Raw genomic sequence first — 20,599 nt, 5'->3', positions numbered from 1 at the left:
CTCCCTGCCCATAGACATTTAAGAAGTAATCCGTGTAACTAATTGCACTGAGAAAGTGGTTCCATTTCCAAAGCTAAATATTTGGGTTATGCTTGTCCATAGCTGTCAGTCCTTATCAAATTTTTCCTTTCATACTCCCTGCAAGTCCAGCAAGACTCAATGGCGCCCAAGGAAGATAAGAAGATTGTGCTTTTATACTAATATAATAAAATTGGCTTTGAGAGTTCATGCTCCACTATGCAATTGTCTGGATCAGCTCTGGGGTACCATTCTTTTGCTGGTTAGGTAGTTTTGGAGCTGTGAAATAAGGTCTTCATCACTGCTTTGACTTTTCCATAAACTCTTCTCTATTCTGTCCTGAAAATTCATTCCACATAGAGCATACAAACTCAAAACACACAAAAAAAGCAGCCCTTTAAAACAGTATTTTTCTTTCTTTTCTGGTTGTCTCCTTAGAAAAGATAAGTTTAGAATGACTTATCTTGAGAATGACTTCTCTGTATATTCTCTTTGCCCTTTCCCTGCAGTAATATTATTAATTATCTCTGCAGTAATATTATCTAATTATCTTTTAACTAGCACTTACATTTCAGTTAAAGTAAAAAAATTCAGCAGATGGCTTTATATGTATGAAACACGGAAATTCATATATACTGCGCTAATAAGAGCTGAGTTATTGGATAGTTAGGTTTTTTTTTTTTTAATTCTCCACTCACTGATTAAGGGAACAATATTTTCTATTTTTCCTATATCTTCAAACTCAAAATCAAAAGCTCTAGGCTAACAATTTTGAGGTATTAATTGAGACTGTAGCTCATTATATATCTTTATGTATAGTACATGTGAAAAAAAAATGTTTGCCCTCAAAAGTCTGCAGCCGAAATAGTCAAGACAGATAAAAGATCGGCGAAAAAAGCAGAAACAGGAAAGAGTGGGAGAAGTATAAAGTTACATAGCCAGCTGCAAAACCACGAAGGATCCCCAGCTCTCTTCACACTCAAATTGATCTATTACATAAAGCTGTTTTCTTTCCACTGCAGGGAATTGCTAAGATGGTGTGCACTTGATTTAATTAATTTCTTGTACATAGAACCTTTCCCAGACCAGAATTTCCCATATAGGGAAGTATAAAAATGATATAAAGTAAAAACTCTTTCTTATACTTTCCTAGTAAGATCAAGCCTTCCAGATTTGGGTTGATTTTATCTCTGACATAGTTTCCATAGTTAAGGTTTTAAGATTTTCTTAAAGGGTTCTTTACGAATTGATTATCAATTTCTGTGATTTTGACTCTTTTTACCCTTTCATCATATTTTCCTTGCTTACACCAGTGACTCCCTTAATGGGCAATGGAGTGACACAGGGGATTTCTGACTTTTCTTCCCACAGGGTTCAATTTTAAAAATGGTTATGACTTCAAGATCCACCTCAAAAGTTCATCCTTCCTCCATAATTAAGAGATATTACATATGACAGCAGCAAAGTGTGTCACCATGATGCTCTCCCAAAGTCTGGTAAGTTCTTGCATGTAAGGAAAACAATCATTTTTTTTTTTCCATATTCACTCAATTCCTAATAAAACAAGTTATCCTAATGGGAACTTTCATTGAAAACAAACATTGAAAAAGGCATCTGTGGGAAAACTAACTTCGTCATTCCTTGATTTAGTAGAATTATATATGCATTATGAATGGCACAGTGAGCATGATAGATGAAGGAAATCACACAGTCTTAGGTCATCAAAGAAATGTGTTTGAAATGAGGACCAATATATATATCTGGAAAGAAATGTGATCAAAGAAGTATAAAACTTAGCCACAGATGCATAGAGAACTATGAGAAAAATGTTAAGCTAGAAATGGGAGTTTTAGGATGAAGTATAATGAGATAAGGAATCCTCTAGGGTTACTTGATTTGTCCTTACATTCAAGGAAACAGAATTTCATCAAACAAACAAAACAAAACAAAAAACAGAAACCAAACCAAAAGGAAACAAAGATTCAGAGATACTTGAAAAAATTCTGCCTTCTCCTTCTCCTGCTCGTAATCAGTCAAAACTTTGAGTTAATACTATTTTGTCTTTCTATTACGATTGTGTGATCTCAATTAAGGCTCAAATCTTTACATTATACATACAAATAACAAAGCAATAAGCCTTGAAAGATTTTATGTAATATGAACCTGGTCACATATTATGACAAACTCTCCTCTGGTGCTATTCTAGAAATTGTACTCTGTTAGGCAAAAAAGTTTATATTTAATATATGCACACAGATTTTCATTACTGACGATACTGAACAAAAGCAAGAAGTATCATCATTTTTTGGAATGCATTTTCCGTAGATGCAATACAGATTTATACAGCTTATATCACACAAGTGCTTGGTTGATAAAAACCTGACAAATCTGAGTACATTAAGACTATGCCACTCTTTCAGATTAATAAATGTTCACTTACTGTAGAAGGCTGATCATCACTGCAAGAACACCTTATTCAGTTAGCTATTGCATGTGAAAATATGGGGATAAAACAAAACAAAAATTATTTTTAACAAATGTTCTTTATGACAGTAGTGGTAAGCAATAGTGAAAGCAATTCTTGCAATGGCATCTCAAAAAAAAAAAAAAAAAAAAAAAAAAGAAAACAGATTTCAGAAGAGAAAGCCGAGACACAAATATAAATTTCAGGAGTGACCCACAGCTATGGCACTTCCCCTGTCACCAACCATGTAAGGCTGGTGTGCAACCTGGCCAAAGGCTGTAACTTGTTCTTACGGTCATAGCTGGTTTGGCATTTTCTTTGTTCATGGATCCAGGAGCCACTCAGCACCAAAGACATTTGCCCCAGCATGTGTGCTTTTCCACTTGTTTTCTGTAGTAAAAGTGCATTATATACCCAGTTTGTAATTCTTGGCTATCCTGACCTTTTCTTGACCAAGTCTCTAAAATTTGCCACAGAGGAGAGGAAGATTTGGAATGAAGGTGGCACAGATTATCCAACTATATATAGTAAAGGTCAATATTCAAGTCTTTTCATAATGAATTGGAAACAAGGTCGGATTTCCCAATATGCTCAGGCTCAGCAAAGTGCCTATAATTGTACTTCGTCCATATGGACTTTACAAGCTGCCTTGAATAGTGAGGCAAACCCTGGAAGGTGACTGCTAAAGCTGTATCTATGCTGAGAACTTTCACAAAATAAAACTAGATTGTACTTGCTAGGCTTGTATATATGGATTATCATTGTTTTTTAAATGTGGTTTAATTTATAAATATAATGCCGGATGGACTGGACCTCTTCAGCCTTTAATATTAATATTAATATTAATATTGTATATTATAAATCTTTTGAAAATCCTTAGAGTAAGGACAGTGCATGACTTAATTGATATACTTCTGGGTAGTCAGACCTTTAACCTAAGAACTGCATTGTCAAAGAAGCTGTTTGATAGGGAACATTTTTATAAACAGATGATACAATAGTCTTTGGCACCATTTCTCAAAGAGTCTCTGTAAATCAGACGTAACTGCTTTATTGAAGTGGATAGAATTTAATTGTCATAAAATGGAGTAAAAAAGGGCAAAATCAGGCATATCAAATTTGAATACTGACTTGCAATGTCAGATTTAAGGAAATAATTAGCCTTTAATTTTCAATGAAAATTTGGTCTTTCACATAATGAATATGGAATACACAGCAGTAATATTGAGAAGTATTTATCCTATTTACATGCATACAACTAAATTCAGACCTAAGACTACGATATTGTGCTTTCTTACTTGCACATCTTAAACATGCATTTCAATACAGTGTTTCCTTGTTCAGTCCCCTATTAACACCACTCTAGCTACTAGATTCTTTTTGTTATCAGTTGCTGTAGAGCCTGCAAAAAATAATTCTACCTCTCACATCTAGAAGTTATCTTAAACACTATTCAGTGGAATAGTGTTTACTGTTTTGGGAGTGGGAGTGGGAGTTTTACTCCCACTGAAAGTTAATGTTTCCAGACCTAGAATTAAACTTCCATGAGAACAGTTTACTCTGGTTTTGTTTTTAAGAAAATCTTTAAATCTTTTAACTCCTTTTCTTCATGCAAATTCTTCCAAGTCTTAAACAGGATGTTCTTCTACCAGGTGTTAGCGTTCCCAATATATTTATTTTCTACAAAAGTTTTCTGAGTCACATTAAAATCATGGGATGAAGTCATCATGAGGTGCACTCTATCAGAACAAATGAGGGATTATTTATCTTTTAGAATGATTATTTCAGACCAAACTGCAACAGTTCTGAAGAGAATCATTACACATATATTATGCAAAAATCACAATAATAATAAAAAAAAAAATCTTAGGAGGATCCTGCAGCATAGTCCTCTACATGCAAATTGTGCTTTTCGTTTTTAATCCTTCTATGTAAGAGTAAACTGTTGCTCTGGGTCTGCCAATCTGAAAATGTATGTAGTTTTCATGTAAATATCCAGCCATTTGTGTCATCTCCTAATTATTTTCTGGTATTCTAGGAAGAAAACCAAGCCATTCTGGATTTGGAGCAAGTGTTCATGGCTGCATTATTTTTTATTTTAAGCTGTTTATGAGGCTAGGGAGATATAGAGCTTAAAATAAAGAGAAGGAAGCAATCAAACATTCTGTTCGGTTGATGATTCATTTATTCAAAAGCTCATGACAAAAAAAAAATGTATGGTCGAGAGGAACTCTGTCATTTGCAAAGGTTACTTGAGGCAGAAAATAAAAAGAAATTTAAAGTAACATTACAACCTCTTTAGATGACACTAGCATTGCAAATATGGTAGGTTCATAATTTCTATTTACCCCATATTGTCCATTTTGATACATGTGCTTAATTTCATACATGATGCACCTTCTTTGGTGAAAACCTATATACACAGAGAAGAGGTCTGTCTTACAAGTCAAGGAATAGAAAATTTTTAGTTGTTGTTATAAGAATGAATGCTCTTTTCTTAATCTTCAACTGCTTCACAATTCTCAGAGACTCGAAGAATATGGAAGTTTTAGAGCAAAGATTTCTGAAATTTCTTCAGTCTTTATTTGAAATTTATAAGAAGAGGATGATAGCATGCATCACTATGTCAAAGTCAAAGTAATAATAGGCAACATCTCAAATGGAGAATTTGGACTCAGTAATGTGCTATCTTGCTCTCAGAAGTCAAACACTTTTCAGGACACCTCACAAGTATCATGTAACAGCAAACAAAATTAGATACCCTTTCCAATGAGTATTGCCATCCTGCAATTCACAAACAGAATCTCAGCAGGAAGAATAAGTAACTCTTACTGATTGAGTATGTCACTCAATGTAAGAAGTATTTCTTCTTGCATTGAATTTATGGAGATCTCTCAAAATATGTCCTTCTTCCACTACATTGCCTGTCTCAAGATATATATACAATTTAGGATTTCTGTAAATGACATTAGAGTTTTGCGATCAATAAAAGAAAAAAAAAAGGAATTATTTATTGTTTTGTCATCTAGTTTTATTGTTTAGTAGTACCAGAGCAAACCACAGACACATTGGGATTGACTGTGTCTCCCTAACCTTGACTTTTTAAATCAGATTAAAGTAACTGGTCTTTGCACAGATGAACCACCCAGCTCTTCTCTGAGGATAATCAGAGATTCTAATATTTGACTAATCATAAAGAAATTACTGAGTCAAAACTTTTCAAAATCTTTAGAGTCTAAATTCAACTATGAAAGCTGTAAATAATGTGTACCAGCAGTGAACTAATTTGAATAGTTGAACTCTAACATTGCAGAAAATTTGAATTAACTGTGATTTGAGTATAACATAATCTGCAAGTATAAAAAAGTCATTGAATGCAATAGGAATATAATAAAATATAAATATCAAAGTATTCATCCTAAGGCAGGCATCCAGCTAACACTTGGTCTTTGTAAAGCCATAATCATCTGTTTTATATAGAGTAGAAGTTTCTGTCTAATCTTGGAGTAGGAAATACTTGTATCTACAGGTGCAGCTACCTGTTGGAAATATACTAGGAATCAGTTCAGCAATTTCCCATTCAGTCCCATTTTGCCATGGTTAAACTAAAATTACATGAGAAATGAATATTGCTGGTGCAGCCAGACTCCTGAAGGATCGATATTATCCCTTTCTGCTCTTATGATCAGGCTTATAGGCTTTTTTTTTTTTCAAAGCTAGAGTTAGACAGCCCTGCTTAAAGTGCATTTTGCTTTGACAAGTTACTGTGAAAATGTTACCATAGAGAATGATAACAGCTTTATTGCTTAATGATTTCTATATCAGATGTTCAGTTCTCAACTTAGGCATCCAGTTAAACTTGTATAATTCACCAAGTCATGACACGTACTTTGTTTCCTCACAGCTAGCTCTCCGCATCAGAGGATCTAGATCTTCCAGCAAATTTTGAATCGTCCCAGTGCTCTCTCTCCTATTCCCTGATATAGCTGATGTCTAGTAATACTTTTGGAATTCAACAAGAAAACAGACTAGTCAGAGCTAACATATCTTCCCAAAATCCTTGTACTTAGATCAAATGTTTGATCAGAGAGATTGACTTGTACTCAGATCAAATGTTTGATCAGGGAGATATAGTTTAATATAGGCATATAGGAGAGAGATAGTTTCACATAGGCTCAGAGAGACATAGTTTTGGGTGGAGGCATTCAAATGGGGAATTTTAATTTTGATATCTTCTAGCCATGGGGGTACCGAGCTATCAAAAGTATTTATAGAAGAGTCTAAAACCTCACATATCCCCCCACAAGAGAAAAAATGAATAATATGAATTATTCAGTAAAAAATGAACAGTTCAGCAAGAACAGTTCAACCTGTTCTGAAAATAAAAACTGTGGGAGCTTCTCATAAATGAATTGCAAGCAAATTTATCATGTGCAAAAGAGAATTGATTATATAATCAGAACTCATTTTGTAGAGCTCACTGCCATATAAAAGAATTGAGATAAACAAGTGAATAGGATTTCAAGTGGTCTGGCAGTGTATAGCCAAAAGCTTGACAAAAAATACAACTTCTTACAAAAGCAAAAAATCTTCACAAATCTGCTTACACCTTCAAGGAATGTTAGGGCCTTAATCTGCAATGGTGGGGTTGTAACATATTATGGTTTCTCGCATTTCCAGCAAGATGCTACTATCTTCTGCATAGAACTAGATTCTGCCCTTTCTGATAATTCAGTTTGATCTTGCAGTTAGATTGCTCCATGCACAAAGACAGTTAATTGATTTTGCAAGGATCTATCTGATTAAGGTGCATTGCAGTATAAAGCCTGCATCTTTTTCTAATTTGTAGTTTTCTTTAAGAGGGAGATAGGAAAGAATACTAGTAATGACCTAGTGCATTTATCCATGAGAAACACTTGAGGTTTTTAATTTATTTATTTTTCATATGTCATCTGTTCCACCTAAAATATTTTCTGCATTGATGGGCAGAATTGTGTTCAAAAATGGGAAAACATCCTAATTTTTCATCAGGAGAAAGAAGACTGCTGAAGCATTGTTAACATAAGCGAAACATCATTATTTAAAGGGAGGACTACATCTGGACTTGAATTAGTTGAACAGAGAGGAACCTCATGAGGTTCAACAAGGACAAGTGCAAGGTTCTACACCTGGGGAGGAATAACCTCAGGCATCAGCACAGATTAGAGGTTGACCCGCTAGTAAGCAGCTCCACAAAGAGGAACTTGGGAGTCCTGGTAGACTACAAGTTAACCAAGAGGCAACAGTGTGCCCTTGTGGCCAAGAAGGCCAATGGGATCCTGGCCTGCATCAGGAGGAATGTTGCCAGCAGATCGAGGGAGGGGATGCTGCCCCTCTCCTGAGCTCTGGTGAGGCCGCACCTGGAGAATTGTGTGCAGTTCTGGGCTCCCCAGTACAAGAGGGATGGGGAGCTTCTAGAGGGTCTAGTGCTGAGCAACCAAGATGATTAAGGGAGTGGAGCATCTATTTACAAGGAAAGAGTAAGTGAGCTGGGCCTGTTTAGCCTGGAGAAGAGAAGACTGAGAGGAGATCTGATCAATATGTATAAATACCTGAAGAGGGAGTGTAGGGAGGAAAGGGTCAAACTCTTAGTGGTGGCCAGTGATAGGACAAGGGGCAATGGGTATAAGCAGAAACACAGGAAGTTCCATTTCCATTATAAGGAAGAACTTCTTTACTGTTTAATAGTCTTGGACAGACAGCCTGTCTGAGGAACAGGCTGCCCAGGGGAGTTGTGGAGTCTCCTTCTCTGGAGATCTTCAAAACCTACTCTGTACCACATTCTCTAGATGTCCCCTGCTGGTCCCTGATGATCTCTAGAGGTCCCTTCCAACTTAACAGTTCTATGTGTCTGTGAATTGTCCGCTTTATCTTTCCTTTTGTACACAAAGACATGCTCAGAATATAAAGAAAATGAGAGCTCAAAAACTAGCAACACTAGAGTAAGAAGACGGGGTATTCCAGTAGTACAGATAATCAGGCTAGCTAAGGAAACATCATTCAGGTATAACATTAAGGGGATATTCTGACACTTTTCAAAAATGTTTCAAGTCATTCTACAGTTTTAGGATAAATCATTTCCAAAAATGAAGACATCAGAGGGTCTGAATAATCAAGAAAGCACTCAGTAGTTTACCTCAAAGCAATAGTCTGGGATTGGATTTTTTATTTTGTTTTCTCTGGGTAAATTTTGATCCTTGAATTTGCATATTGGAGTGTTTGGAAGAAGTATTCAAAGCCAATGAAAAGCTAAATGAGTTTAAAATGAGTAATAGTTAAAAAAAAACCCTGCAAATACTTTGAAAAGTTAGCAGATTTCTACTTGAACTTGAATCATGTCAAAAAAATGATGTTTAATTACTGAATGATTGGAAAGGAAATAGATATTTTGTTTGACCACTATGAAGTAGAATATATTAATTTATTTTCCTCTCAAAATTAGTTAGAGACTCTGAACTTTACAGACTGAGATTTTAAATTTTACTTGAACTTATAACTGTCGGCTTGTCTTGTACCCAAGTACATGTCTTTTCTGATAATGAAAGTCTAATTGTGTACACTTCACAGAATCACAGACTCACAGAATATTCAAGGTTGGAAGGGACCTCTAGAGAACATCTAGTCCAACCTTCCTGCTCAAGCAGGCACACTACAGCATGTGACACAGGGTGGCATCCAGGCGGGTCCTGGTTGCCCTTCTCTGGACCCTCTCGAGAAGCTCCACGTCCCTCTTATACTGGGGATCCCAGAACTGCACACAGTACTCCAGGTGCGGCCTCACGAGAGCTGAGTAGAGGGGGTACATCTGCCTCATTGAGCTTTTGATGTCATTTTAAAACGTGCGAGTATTTCCCTCTCTTTTATAGCACAAAAATTTATTTCTGGGGGCTGTCATGATGCTTAGAATCACTTTTTCTGAAAATGTTTGACTTAAATAAGCCGCAGGGTCTCTGGTCTTTGATATAGTCTTTTGCTGTTAAAAAGTAACTACCAAATTCTGGGAATAGGATGTGACCTTTTAATTGTGTAAAAAGTTCTGTATTTTTGTGCTAAAAAATTAAAGCTATAGTTTCTTTCTCCAGCATAAATCAGAGAGTTCATAGAATTTTTCCTCTTTATCTGAACCTGTCATTTATTCTTACCTGTTACCCACTATCAGTAGTCACTATCTAGAAAGTACATGGTAGTGAACACGTTATTGCACTGAAGGATAAAAATATGAAGCTAAAAGTTGACATAAAAGTTGGTAATACTTAGTTGACACACAATAAAGCAAAATTGTGTTGTAAACAGTGTGCAAAGGTCAAGAAAGAATAAAGACTATGCTAGCTACTAAAAAGTTACAGCCTTTTGAGTTGTGCTTTTCAATTTTAACCTCTGTGAGTCAGATATTCCCTCACTTGACCACCCAGGCAAAACAATTAAAGATGAAAAGAGCAAAACCAGAATGACAGTTAAGATTTCCTCTATTTCTTTTCCTCCATTAAAGTAACAAATCAAAAGGGAGATGGTGATTCACTTTCATGAAACACCTCAAAGGTCTTGAGTTTTGAGAATATCCAGGATTCATATTTCCATACATCTGAGCTGTACAGTTTGAAGAGAGAGTACTTTTGTTTTATTTATATTGCTCTTAAGATGCCCTGTATATTGTCCTACGTATAATATATATATATATATATATATATATATATATATATTACCCTGAGATGTTTTGGTATTGATTGATCTCCAACAGATGCTGATCCTCCTTGTTCAAATAGTTAAATATTGATTGAGTTAAAAAGGAAGCTCAAGAATAACTTAATAGTTTCATAGGTAGGGTACATACTTGGAAAATTGTACATTTACATTTCAGTCTTTTGTCTTATGAATATTTGTGTACCTTATAACACTGGATGAAATCCTAGCAATGCTTAAAATACTTAAATTTATAATCCAACTCAAACCTTGCATTTCAGCAGCCCAGCTAATCTTCTATGTATTTACAAACCTGTATATATATTCACTTTCTAAAATGTCCAAATAAATATGCACAATAATGCATGAAACAGATCTGCTTGAGAAATTCATCACATTATAGAAACAGATCTGCATACTGATACCCTACAGTTATTGCAAGTGGAAATCTTCTAAAGCGTCTGCGCTGAAATAAAAGCTCTTACAGAAACAAAATTGATTTACAATATATACTCTTGATTTTCTAAAAGTAATAATGCATGCATTTCTGACACCTACATTTTTCAGTGAAATAAGCAAACTTTTTTTTTTTTTTTTTGATCTGCTTTTATGATCATCAGTATCTGATATGGTTTAATATTTTGATGCAGAGTTTTGTCGCACAGGAAGCCTCAAACTTTAATTGCTGTTTATTTGCCTGTTCATTACTGCCCTTTGCTTACCCCAACAACTTATTTATGATAATCATGCACAGCTCCTTGTCTTTCAGGTAGTGTTAAAAAGACCTCACTTTGTAGAACCTTACTTTATTCTACAGCAAAAGTCAAAGTCAGCCCTCTTCTACAAGTAATACTTTAAATCACTTCAAAACTGAGTGAAAATTCTTGTGGCTTCAGTATATTTTTCTAATATAGCTAGCAAACTGTTATCTAATGCAAACTCCCACTTCATTAGTGATCATATTGTATGTGATGACACTTGTTCCTTGAGAAATCATGGACATACTGCAGGTGGGGGAATAAGAGATCAGTGTGTATGCACAGAAATTTCACATAGCCATAAACTATTTCAGACTGAGGAAACAGTCCCTACCCACACTCATTATCAGAGGATCAAAATGAGATCTAGCTCCACCTAAGCATGCTTTGTCAAATCCCGATTTTGAAGTTCCATCTGTTCTTCAGGACTGCTAGTTCATCAAGCAACCAATCATGTTAAAACATTTTGAAACTGTGAGAGAATTTATTGTTGCTGTCATTTATCCTCATCTTCCCCATTATCACTGACAGCAAAACCAATCCATGGCCAATACCTATTTGCACTTCCATCTGATAAAGTTCTCCCTCAGAACTTCATTTAAGATGGAACAGATACCCTCTTAACCTAAAGTATACTAACTGAGGACTTATCTGACTCTCAACTAAAATATACAGAGGAATTATTTTTTGGCCCTAGAATGATGCATGAACCATGTTTTATTAGATAAAATCAGTTTACGCTTCTGCACATATTTTTAAAATTGGAGATCATAAATTATTATGGGTCAGTGGAAATATTTTATAGCAGTTTAACAAAATACTGACAGAGACCATTGTTTTGCAAATGTTTTTTGACATTCAATGGACGTTCTATTGGAATCTTTTAAAAACTGTCATTAATAAATCATAGCTTTTTTTTGAAGTAACAAGTTACTTTTTGGGGACTGAATAGTACTGTCTATTCTGACATAAACACTAAAAAGAATATTATTCTTTGTAGTACTGGAACTGAGATTGGAGTGCCATTTCTGCAGTGAATCTTCTTCAGGTCTGTGGTCAAGTCATTTTACTGCGTATCTTTACACAAGTTGCTTTCCTGACTGTGAAACAGCAAAATAAACTCTTAACTATTTACCTCACCAATGATTGAGAAATTTGGGAAGAAGGATAGATGTGAGGATCTGTATATCCTGAGTTTCATGCTGTCACAACTACCCTAATATCTTCATTTAGTCAGGAATTGTCTACACTGTACTGTAGTACATCATTCACCTTGTTTTGGGTAAAACGGGGCACGAATATTGATGACTTTCTGTGAAATGCTTTAAGATGTGTTGATTAAGAAGCCAACGAGATAGGAGATTGCTCTACAGATTGTAAAGCTAATGCACAGCAGATTAAAGAACTTTCCAATAATTTGTTGTGAAGGATAGTGGGGTAACAGTGACTGGTACTTTACACGTTGCATAAATCCTTACCAGTAATTTAAACTTGCCAAAAACATTCATAGGCATGGAGACATATTCATAGCATTCATAGGCATATTCAAATAGCATGAATAACCTGCACCTATGCTGGTAAACCATATTGCCTTGCCAAATAGAGGGGCGGAATGCAAGCTGTCATCCAGAACTTGGAATTTCTCTTTGTTAAAATGCAAGTCAGCACTGTTGAGAGGTCCACCGAAAGTATTCTAGCAGGACAGACAATTGTGTTTCAGTGTTAAAAAACATTGCCAGACACTGTTTAACTTACCCAGAAAGATCTATTGTCTGAGTTCAGAAAATCTGAAACTAACAAATCTAAAATTCAAAAAGGACACTGATAGTGTTGAGCCCGATTTTCTGGAGCGTCAATTTTAATATTCTCAAATGGAACAAATGCTCATTTGAAAGTCTTGAATAGTATGGCCATATGTCTAAATATTGTCTTTTCTACTAATGATCCTAAATCCAGAAATCCAAGGTTTGATGAGCCTATTCAAATACAAGTAGTCCTAGTTAAATGTTTCTGAACAGTGTTTTGAATGGATATCACGCTATATCATGAGAGCTTTCCATGTTATATGAATTTTTTTTCTGCCCACATTCCTTTTGCATGCCATCCTGCAGCTTATCTCTCTTTTACAATAACTATGCTCCATTTTTGCCCATAATATAAACTGAACACTATAAATACTACTTTATGAAATGTTAAAAGCAGGTTTGTATTATTTTTTTTCCCTCCTACAGTTTGTTCTTACTTCTCTGTCATTAATATTTTCCCTTAATACATTTAATACATTTAATTTGAAAATCTCATGAAAAATTGTCCAGAAGGCACTCAGCAGAAAACAGAAAAGATTATTATTGTTATTCAGCTTCTATTTAGGTAGTATTACCTTCTCAAAGAAACTATTAGTTCTGAAGCTAGGCTGACTCAGCAATTTGTAATGGTGCAGAATTTGTTCTTTGTATAGCTGCAGACCAGCAAAAGCACAAAAGGATCTTTAATTTCCTTTGCTTCTGAAGCTGGCCAAAGATCATTAAAAACAATAGTAAAATGTGAAGCAGTGGCATCGACTTTCAGTGGAGAGAGACAATGGAGTTGCTATCGCTTATCAAGCTAATCAAAGATCAGAATTCATGACATTTCCTGCATAATATCATTGAGTACTTATCGCACAACAGGAACATTGGTAGGGCTGGGGAATGAGGGAAATAGGAATAGTTCATACAGCTTGAAGTTCTCTTCCTCTACAAATCTGAAGGCACACAAAAGAGGAAAACCGGAGAGCGGACAATGTACACAAAGGAACTCCTCCGGCCAGCCACATTTATGGGCTGTAGTATTTCATTCCTAAGGCAGTGTGTATGCCATGTCTCCCATTTCACAGACCACCCAGATTGCTGTGCTCGCCAGGAATGATTTAGTTATCTTTCCACTCAAATCACTGACAAATATCTCCTCCTTCTGTCATGCAACATCTCACTGTAAGACAAATTAGTTTAGATCCTTTAGCTGTTTCAAATCACCTTGACTGCTGCAGGGGACTAAACCTCCTCCTGTGTGAATCCAGGCTCAGTCACCGCCCTGATTTTTTTTTTTGCTTCCTTTTGCCAGTGAGAAGGTATATCCAAATACCTCTTCCAGGGACCATACAGTGTGAAATGGGGATGTGATCACACTTCCCATGTTTCTTTTTCTTGAGGAAAATGTCTTTTGTGGGGGGTGGGAGGTGCAAGTTTGAGGGGTGATTAGCCATTGTTTTTTAGCCAGGTTTCTATCTCTACTAAATGTCAACAGTAGATATGAAGGGAACCATTCAGGTTTAAACCAGATGATATCTCAATTCTTATTGAACAAATGTATATGCTTCATATATTCCTCTGTATCTTCATATAACACAGAAAAAAATCTTGGAAGACATAGGAAAAAAAGAAACAACTCAGAATGCACCAATCATCCTCATTTTTAAATGTGTGGTGTAGATGATAATGAAATGAATACCCACAAGGAAACTTGAAGATGCTAGTTATGGCATTTAGATATTTACTGATTCCAAACTGCAGTTTAAAGAGCATAGAAGCTTAATTCTATATTCCCTGAAATACAAAAGAACAGAGGCATGGTTTCATTTGACTGATTTATTCTGCTTCTTTCTTTGATAGATTTTGCATTTTATGCTTGTGAGAAGACTTGTATCTTTCAGAAGAGCAATCTGAGAAGCTAACCAGGTATTGTCAGTGTAGTAGGACCTTGCAGTTGGAAATGAATTTGATGAGCTGATTCCTGGTGACAAAGTATACAGGTTGTGTAAATGGAGAATCTATATAGTAGTTTTGGAAATCTTGTGCTGACCACAGCACGCTCCCAAAACTTCTAAGGGTGTCAAAGTTCATTTGGAAATGGGATTGTTGTCCTATGCAAAATTGTAATATTTTGATTTTTTTTGTTTAATTTTGTTTCTTTATTTGTTCAGATAATACGTCTTTGTTGGCAGTAACAGGAAGGGCCATTCTTTGAGTACATATGTGGACCTGACAGGACATGATGTTCAGAGCAGGATATTGTTTAATGCTGCTATGGAAAAAACGATTTCCATGCTGCTGATCAGGACTCTAGCATCAGTGCCCTGTGATGCAGTGCCACAGATGCCCTGTGGACTACAGAAACAGAAATAACTGAGCTTATTTATAATAACAGCTTAATTAAAACAGGGTATAGAGCTCTCTTCAGCCAGACGGCAGGAGACAAAGTTTGAAATCACAATGCTACTGGACCTTCAATGGCCCTTAAGAAGCAAAGACATTTAAGGTTGTTTTTTATGTCCAACTAGTAGAGTAAGAGTGGGAACCCTAATCTTTTATAGTGGCTATCCTTTATTCATCATTGTACATCATTGTACAACAGAATTAGTTCCCTGATGCATTTGGAAACATTAGAAGTGCAGACAGTGGTCTAGGATCCCAGACCAGCTGAATACTATAGTGATCGTGCAAGAAATCCTTTACATCCTTCCTGCTGTTTTGCACTTTGGTTCCAAGAAGAAGGCAAATCAACACAGCAGGAGCAGAGTTGGCACTGAGCATACAAAAAAAAAAAAAAAAAATCACTCAAAGCTCTTAAGTGTCTATACAGTATAACCCCCCAGGCTTATTATTTGATCCTAGTAAGACTAGATAGTTTGTGTAAATTTAATTTTATATATGTATGAAGATAATTGATTGAGCATAGTCATTTTCAGATCACATGACTCTGAGGGACTATTTCTAATCTCAAATGAATAATTTGCAGTGTGACTAATCTCAAATATCTTGCCTCTATCTATACAAAAGTCAATTGCAAAAGAAGAGGATTGTTCACTTGCCATCTGAGATTGCCATTTTTTTTTTGTTATTTGAAAACTGTGTTCAGGCATTACTGCTATGTTTGTAACATACATCCACCTGACTTTCCATAAAAAGAAAAAAAAGAAAAAATAGACCTGTCTGATGAAATAATTTGAAAACGAGTAGCTACTTGATGAAGGCTATCCCCTTTCTCCTTCTCTTTGTTTGCAAATACAGAATATGGAAAGAGTCTGTAACTTTTTTGGTTCGTGTAAATTTGCAATTAAATTTCTTCAATCTGCATCACAAAATGATTCATTATGGAAATGAAAAGCAAAGACGAAACTCGGGACCACTGCAAGCATTGTTGTCTACGCAGAAAGCAATGCTCCAGAGAGTCTGTTGAATCCGAGGAGTCTCAGAACTAAAATTTCTGAGACATTAAATGTAGTATCATAGCCAAGATATATTGACATCTGCTCACTTACTAGAGAAATGGGAGGAGAAGAAGAAATGGTTCCTGATAATACTACTTAGGAGAAAGGCAAGAATCTTAGGAGAAAGGCAAGAATCTTAGAAGAAGAATCATGGACCAGCTATATGAAACCACTGTTAAATTTTACACATAAACATGATTTATCAGTTTCCTTAAAAAGGCTTCGCTACCTGCTAGTTCTACCTGTATTAAACAATTGATGAAAATAACATAGGAAAGAGATCTGTAACACATATCTTGACAAGTCAGAAAAAAATACTTAACAGGTCTGCAGGGGGAGAAGGAAGGGGAAAAAGAGTTAACAAATAATAAATTCCACCGTTCAAGCAATTATGCAGTCAAGTTTGTGAGAAAAAAAAAACCTTTTTTTTCTGAAGTAAGTATTCTTTATTTGATTTTCTGAAATACAAGTTTCATATTTTGGGTTTTCTGAAAAATATGCAGGAGAGAAATCTACTTTTTTAAAAATGAAAGCTGATATTCAGGCAATTTGTTTATTTCAGAAGTTAAGTTTAGGAAAAGCACCAATTACTTCATGAGAAATGGATGGGGAAAAACAAACAAACAAACAAACAAACAAACAAACAAAAAGACAGCACAGCAGAGTGAATAGGCAAAAGCCCAGTAAAAAAACTGGGAAAGATGCAAAGAAGTTTTATATCACTAATACTAATTCATCCCAACTCTGCAATTTTGGAGTTGTATTTTAGCTGGTAGGAGGAGGATGGGGGAATTTTCAAATCTTAGGTAGAGACAAATTTTGCATTTTTAATTTCTGTTCTCAAGAATCTTTGTGATGGAGCAGGTAAAAGATACAAAATAAAATTCTGTCAGTAATTTAAAGAGACAGCAGCCAAGGCTTTGTAAAGAGCTTACAGAGCTTTGTGGAATAAGGTGCTGCTGAAGAAAGACGGCAATTTCCTGATTAGTCATAGCTAGAGAGATAGTGTATGTTTTGTGGTAGGTCAGATGACAGCAGAAGCAAGAGCCGGTCTTTTTGTATTCATCAGAACTTTGTGTTTCAGACTTTCAAGAACTGTTCATCTCTAACTGTTCTGCCAGTCCTTCTTCTGGCAGTGCAACTTCCTTTTAATATGAGCTAAGATATCTACTGCCTAAAAGTAAAATGCAAAAAAATTACCAAGCTATGATTTTGTGTGCTACAGAAATGAAATGTGCAAATCATCTAGTTCAATGTCAGATGTATAATCCTCAAGAATATCCAAAGGAATTCATTTTACTTCCTATTTCTTCGGCAACTTTTTGATCACTAGAGACCAACTGAATACTGAATTAATTCTGATCAAATAAAACATTTAATCTTTGACGTACATAAACACAAGCACACAAATAGACACATGCACATACAAAATAACCTACAAAATAGACTGGCACTAGAGGAGAATGACCTAGCTGGGAGATAAATTATTCTATTTTCCTAACTGATAGTCTCAGAGTACAGCATGAAAGCACAGAACAGCAAATGTCTTGATGGAGATTTCACTAGAGTACCTGACGAGTCTTCAGCGAATGCTTTTACATTCTTCTCCCTCAGAATGCAGTAGCAGATGTTTTCATCCCATGGTGCTGTATAATTGCTCTGGAAGACATGAATGAAAAGTCTCCATAAAAATTGGAGTCTATACTGTGTTTCTGATATCGCACAACAGGGCAGCAGATAAAGTAGAGTGTCTGGATAAAGAATAACATTTACAAAGACATCTAACTGTTTTTGAAGTCCTAATTCTATTTCCAAAATTAAATAGGTTCATAAAGCCAGATTCTCAGAGGAAGGTAGGACTTACTTAACTTAGGATGCAGAAAATTTAGTGATACCATGACTAGATCACCAGACCTAGCCAGTTTAAAAAAGACTCATGTGTCTGTGGTCTGTGGTACCCTGAGGGTTATTGACTTAAGTTCTAATTGAATTGAAATTCTATTGACTCTTAAGTTCTAATTGAATTGAAATTCTATTGACTCTAATTCATTTCTAAAAATAGGACTTGGACTGTTAGCTGGCTTAGGCCCTTGGGAAATGTGTCATATGGCTCAGTCTTGGAAATTACAACATGCCTTTAAGTACTGTTGCCATTCCAGGACACTGAGGCTTCATTTTTTTTTTTCAATAGTAACTACTGAGTGACATTTAATTTTGAATTAAAAAAATGGTATGCATACCTATAATTGTGGCAATTGTACAGTTTACACACACTACTGATGATAACGACCAGACTGGACATGTCATACCAGATCAAGTGGCAAGCCAGACATAAATTCAGCGTACCTGTGCCAGGCAGTTATGCATGTAGTGGTTAACACAGTACATAGGTACCACATATACAATATTCCGCCTTCAAAAAGTTTGCTGTTATCCCAAATAATTAACTGTTGATTTATTAACTTTTCTAGCACACATTAGACAAGTATAGATGAATTGAAAGCAATGAACTCCCCTGAGTATTTTGGAGTCTACACTCTCAGAAGTACAGTCAGGAGAGATTAGATCTTGTTTTTTGGAGTAACCAAAGCACTGCTATCAGAGGAATGTGAGCTTTAGTACGGCAGGAAGCTCATGAGGAAGTTGTATCCATTATGGTCTGAATATATAGGATTCTTCATGGCAGGAATACCTGTAGTTTACATCACTATTAACCATAGCAAGCACATATAAAAATCCTGTTTAGCAATGGTTACTTTCAAATTATGGTTCCTACTAGATCATTCTATATCCTGAAGTTGTGCTGTCTTTTACACTGAAAGTATCACCTCAGATTAATGAGAAGAGCTTTCAGTAATAGAAAGACAAAGAACCTTGCAGGACAGTCAGCTTTGTTGTTCTGAAATTTATTACTAAGTCTTGCTAAAACACAGAACAAGTCCTAAGAGATACTCTGATCTACGGATTTTTGGGTTTTTTTGTTGTTTTGTTTTTTGTATTTTTTTTTAATTCATTATCACACAAATTCTCAGCCACTCCATTTTACAGGCTCTCCTTCTCACATTCTTTCATAATGATAGTGCAAAATATTACTGCTATGCAACTTTGGTAATTATTTTCTGGAAATTGAAATAAATTGAAATACTTGATGTTGCCTTGGCTTATACATGACAGATATAACCAAATATTACTGAGAATAGTGGCTCTACCCCATCACATTCTGCTTTGCAGAGGAAGCAGTCATCTTTTGTTTCTTGCATTTATGTTTGATATAACTTGAAGCCAAAAATGTATTTGACCAGGCTTGTTTAAGGTGAAGAGTCCCTTCACTTTACTTTTTGTCACATTATTTCACATTACTTTATTCAATTACTTTTGTCACTTTCTTCTTTTAACTCGTCTTGCAGGGATCTCATATATTAATTTTTCTTTCAGTTAAAATGGCACAGGACTGATAGTGCCCTCATTATCCAAACTGTTATTTCTCCCTCTGGCCTCACAAACTCTATTAAATGACATTTCATTGAGGCTGTCCAACAGTGACATTCTGAGTAATGTTTTAAATGATAGGTCTCAAAATGGATTTAATTTACATTTAATAAGACATGCATTGTATGGCAAATTAATTATAACTGACTAATGAATGCATTTTTGAGAATTAACAGCTAAAGACTGAATAATGTGTTTGTTATATACAATGACACAAATTATGAATTATATTTGTTTCTAATAATCAAATGATATAAGTTAATTATTATGTCAGGTTTAAAAGAATAATTATCTGAGTACTTCATTAATTAAAAAGTCGGATACAACTTTGTAATAACACAATTTGGTAATTTCTCTGACTCAAAATTAAATAATGCCAAAATATTGTAGCCAGTAAGTTTGCACATGACTTTTTAAACAAGTGATAATTTGACCATATGTTGAAATGTTTTGTATTTCAGCCTACCATAAAACTGAAAGAAACTAAAAGGTAAGAAAAAGCTGTATTCTTATATGTTTTTTCAAGCCCTGAAGTTCAGATAAAATTTGATTACAAATTTTTGGTTGCCTAGTCAAGTAAATTCAAATGATGTGCCAAAAATGCATTGTTTTGGTAATTCTGTTACTAATTTTGGGGGATATTCTTAGTATTCCACCATTAAAGTTCAATTTTGTGTAGATTTATCATTTCTAACCTGATTTTTAAAATATTTTAGTTTTGCAATGCGAGTTTTATAAAAATATATGAAAATATTTAACATAGATATTAATGAGCACATCAAGAAGTATTAACTTCTCATAGTTAATAGCAGTAGAGTGGACCTAATTCTTCACCATCTTGATCCTTCTGCAGTCATTCATCTGTATGCAAAGTATGGATAAGTGAACTTTAAAATATGATAA

The 20,599-nt window shown here is 35.1% G+C and overlaps 1 long non-coding RNA gene across 2 annotated transcripts in view; it reads right to left on the bottom strand.

Moving 5' to 3' along the window:
- Nucleotides 1-17,825, bottom strand: part of LOC112951695 — a 68,467-nt gene extending 50,642 nt beyond the window's left edge. For both annotated transcript variants that reach the window (XR_003250260.1, XR_003250261.1), the window contains exon 1: nucleotides 17,779-17,825. This is a non-coding gene — a long non-coding RNA (uncharacterized LOC112951695). The remainder of the gene's footprint in view (nucleotides 1-17,778) is intronic.
- Between the last annotated feature and the right edge of the window lie 2,774 nt (nucleotides 17,826-20,599).

Source organism: Nothoprocta perdicaria, unplaced genomic scaffold (assembly GCF_003342845.1).
Source record: "Nothoprocta perdicaria isolate Ctin4 unplaced genomic scaffold, notPer1 scaffold_363, whole genome shotgun sequence".
NCBI lineage: Eukaryota > Metazoa > Chordata > Aves > Tinamiformes > Tinamidae > Nothoprocta > Nothoprocta perdicaria.
Note: the sequence above shows the minus strand (reverse complement) of the source record. Positions and strands in the feature narration are given on the sequence as shown.